We start from the raw sequence: 4,417 nt of genomic DNA, 5'->3' as shown, positions 1-4,417 counted from the left end.
GAGACAGAGACAGAGACAGAGAGAGAGAGAGAGAGAGAGAGAGAGAGAGAGAGAGAGAGAGAGAGAGAGAGAGAGAGAGAGAGAGAGAGAGAGAGCGAGAGAGACACACAGAGAGAGAGAGAGAGAGAGAGAGAGAGAGAGAGAGAGAGAGAGAGAGAGAGAGTGGGAGAGATGGAGAACTAGAGAGAGGAAGGTAGCGAGAGCAAGAAAGAGAGGGAGAGAGAGAGAGAGAGAGCGAGAGAGAGAGAGCATGGGATTTGTTTGGGAATATGGCAAATCGAATCGAGCCCCAGCCACCCTCTCTGTTACTTTTCCATTGGGTTTTGCCGTGGGTGTGTAGTACAGTATAATGCAGTATACCCACATCCCCACATCCATGGAGTCCACAGTCTTAAAACTGAGGTCAGCCGTTGGCACTCAGTACCCACTCATAGCTGTCAGTCTGGGCCACCGGACCCAGGCACCATAACTGAAACCCAGAGGAAGGCCAAGGCTGGGCACACTCTTTCCACTGCTCCTGGTCAACTACACTCATGTAAGAAACTAGCTAATCAGTTCAGAAAACACTGGTGCATTGTGCTCCATTGTCAAGGCCAATTAAGTTTGTTGTCCATCATGTTTATAGTAGCAATGAACACAATTCTCACCTTTTCCTCCACTCACAATTATAGTAGTACGACCACACACTAGTGCACCTGCGTGTGGATTTCAGACAGGACCATCTATTTTTAGGTTAGCATGACTCTTTCCCAACAAAGTGACAGGAAGTCCATATGAAACTTTGTAAAGTAGACTTTATGCATCATCCTCCACTTCCTCTCTTCTTGTTTCCAACCCTGACCTTTAAGTCAAATGCATCTTTGTTTGCTCAATTAAGGGAACTGCCTCCGAGTTTTCCACCGTCACATGTCAGGAAGATTCATCCATAATATTGTGATGAGCAGACAGGTGGGAAACTCTCCTCCATGCATGACAATGTGGCATCACTGGCTAGGGCCAGCAGAGACATGGTGACAAGAATAAGTGATAGAAACTAAGAACATACTAGAGCATCACCTCAAGGCCAAACTGCGGTTGGAAAAGAGAGTGAAGAGGGAGTGCTTGAAGAGAAAGATGAAAGCACATTTCCTGGATGACCAATTTCCTCTTCAACATCACAGACTAGAAAGGGAAAAGTCTCATAAGTACTTATGTTTTCGCATTATACAGTTCTATACTGAAGTGGACAGATGCCCAGACTGACCCTGCCAGCCAGACATACAGACTGCCCACCAGCCTTTCACCTTCTCCTCTGAGAGGTTTAGGTTCCAGGGAAACTCCCTCGCCCTTCTGTTCTCACGCCTGGCAGTGTGGGACCCCGAGGAGAATGAGGAGTAAAAGCAACATGCTGCAAAGCTCTAAACACTACGGACACAATCCTGGCTCGGAGCTCCTGAACGCCACTCTGTTTTAGCAAAGTTGAACTCACTAAAGATCCTGGAGCCGTTTGAAAGACCAAAATAAACCACAAGGGAGAGAAAAAAAGGGTGGCAGACGAAAGTGCGTATTTTGAGATTCGTTTTAAGTTGATTTCTCCCGACTTCCGTACAAATTAGGCTAAATTAATGCCTGGCAAATACAGGCTGTGCTCTCCAAGAGGAGGGCCTGGTTTGGACGCCTCACTAAAAACGTAACAATGGCTTTTATTGTCGCGTTGGCGCAGACCCCCCTTGCATACTGCGTGGTTTTAGCCAAACTGCCGTCAAGACACACAAACTCAATTTAGCTGATTATGAACTTAAGTGCTCTTTCTGACACATGGCTTCAATCCCTACAGTTTTTATTTCACCATTCTCTTGGACGATGGGAGGGAAGGAAGGAGGTAAAGAGAGATGGAGGGAGAGAGGGAGGGAGAGACAGTGGGCAGACGGAAGGGGTCTTTCTTAAAGTGTATGTTTTTTCACAATGCTCCCTAATTGATATTTTTGGAGCGGCCGGCCTGCCTCGGCCTGCCTGCACGTGTGAACATTAAACATCACTGGCTGCCCAGAGCTCTCTCTACTGGCACCACTTGTCAATCAGCGTGCTGGCAGAGTTGCGCTGGCCAAGCGCCGTGCGGTCGTGTTGGAAACGTTTCTCTGCATGCGGTTAACCCCGCGCTCTCTGAGCAGCGCGCCGCTCACTCTTCAAATTGCCAGTCTCCCATGGTATTGCATAAGGTTTCAGACACTCTGACGCATGAGCGCTCACTCAAAGTAGCAATGTATGGATGGGTACATACATTAGGTGCTGGCGAGAACCCATAGCTACGTTCATGTGGTATAGTGTGGGTGTATAATAAACAGATAAAAAAACAGACGCTTACAAAGCCTGTTATGTATGAGATTGAAGGTGTTACCCAATGCACATTGGTGTGCCAGCTACACTCTTTAAAAAAAAAGGTTCCAAAAGGGTTCGGCTGTCCCCATAGGATAACCCTTTTTGGTTTCAGGTAGAACCCTTTTTTGTTCCAGGTAGAACCCTTTTGGGTTCCATGTAGAACCATCTGTGGAAAGGGTTCTACATTGAACACAAAAGGGTTTTTACCTGCAACCAAAAGAGTTCTACCTGGAACCAAAAAGGGCTCTTGAAAGGGTTCCCATATGGGGACAGCCGAAGAACCCTTTTAGGTTCTAGATAGCACCTTTTTGTCTAAGAGTGTATCATCACAACAAGATGGGAAAAGGGGAGTGTAGAGGAGGAGAACATCAGGGCCAAGCCAGGTGAAGACATAATGATCAGAGGCAGAGGAGACAAGCAAAGATAATCAAGAGACCAACAAATCAGCCCAAAAATAAAAAAAGTAAAATGAAGAAAAGGAAAGAGGATTAACCTTTGCCCTGGATAAACTCCCACAGTCCCCACGCTGACATAGAGGCCTCCCTCCTTTACTCCTGCCTTCCCTCCTCCATCTGCTGAGCTTAGCTCTGGGCTCAAGATGAGTGTCTTTATTAGAACGTGATGAGAGTCCGCTGTGATGGGCTGGCAGCTGACCATGACAGAGCTCAGAGACTCCATCCCCTTTACTGACAACCACACACACACACACACACACACACACACACACACACACCATAGACAGCCTGTACGGACCCACACCTTTCATCTCAGAATGTAGAGAATATTTCAGAAGGTAGGCAGTGGGGAGTGAGTATGTTTTCCCAACAGGAGGGTTTTGATATTGTTTTTGTGTGAGTCTGACAAGCAATGAAAAGGTGAAAAGAGTGTTTACGTTATAACTTACATCCAATCTTGGCACAGGACAAAATGTAATATTCTCTCACTGCTCCTACAAGTGATCACATGTGAAGCAGTACCATTCCTTATTATAAGAATCTAACCACCAGTAGATTGGCACGTGGATACTTTTATGCACATGCATAGTGCAGACTTAATTTCCAGCTTCCCCAATCTAATCGAACTACGCCATTAACATAACAATCCGGTATGGTTGTGGCAGTACTACTCCTCTCTCTTCCTCTGTGCCTCTCTCCACTGATTATTTCCCCATCAATCCACTGCTCTCTGTGTCTATACTGTCCACTTTGCTATCAGACCTGTGCTGAGATGTTCTGCCGTTGGGAGATGCGTCACAGGGCTAAATATTGCATAGCGTTTTGGTTACTGTGGCGAGGATCGGTCCCATAGCAGCACTCTCAGATGGTCCGCCATCGGGACGGGGGAGAATCGTCGGAGGGCATGGTTCCCGAAACCGCAGCGTCGTTTCTCACTGCAAATGGAGGAATGGAGGAGAAAACCGCAAGCCTGCAGCTGTTCAGCTGGAAGAGAAAGGACACTTTTCTCAGTTTTAAAGGCAAAGTGTGTCCAATGGAGGCTTTTACGTCCAACGTCTAAGAGCTCTGCTTTTCTTAACCACACTTAGGGGTCTATTCAATCAGATCCGCTTTAGCAGACATCCACATAGCTGTTGTTTTGGCTAGTCGGAGGGGAACTGTGTTAGAGCTGTCAAATCCACAAGAGGCTCCTGGCATTATACCTAAAGCGGGCATTGCCATTGGCTGCACGGAGTCGCATTAAGAGAAATCCCATGCATCCCAAACAAGTTCAAACACTGGACTGGAAGATGTAATCTACACCTCGATTAGGCTGATAGAAATCATCTTTTCATTTAATGATTTGCAATTTGAGCGTCATTATTCTATATAGCCTACACTTTCTCGTTCTGAACTTTTAACGTGAGTGGGACGGGTATGGCTTCGTGACAATGATTAAGAGCAGCTGCTCACCGATTTGACAGTTCCAACACAGTTCCACCTCCAACACCACCAAAACATTAGCTATGTGGGTGTCGACTATCGCAGTTTAAGCATGATCTGATTGAAACTAGGCCAAAGTTACATACACCTTTTCGATTAGCCTGATAATAAATCCTTCTATG

This window comes from Coregonus clupeaformis, chromosome 1 (genome assembly GCF_020615455.1).
Source record: "Coregonus clupeaformis isolate EN_2021a chromosome 1, ASM2061545v1, whole genome shotgun sequence".
NCBI classification, from domain to species: domain Eukaryota; kingdom Metazoa; phylum Chordata; class Actinopteri; order Salmoniformes; family Salmonidae; genus Coregonus; species Coregonus clupeaformis.
The sequence above is the reverse complement of the archived record's forward strand: the minus strand, read 5'-3'. Positions refer to the sequence as shown.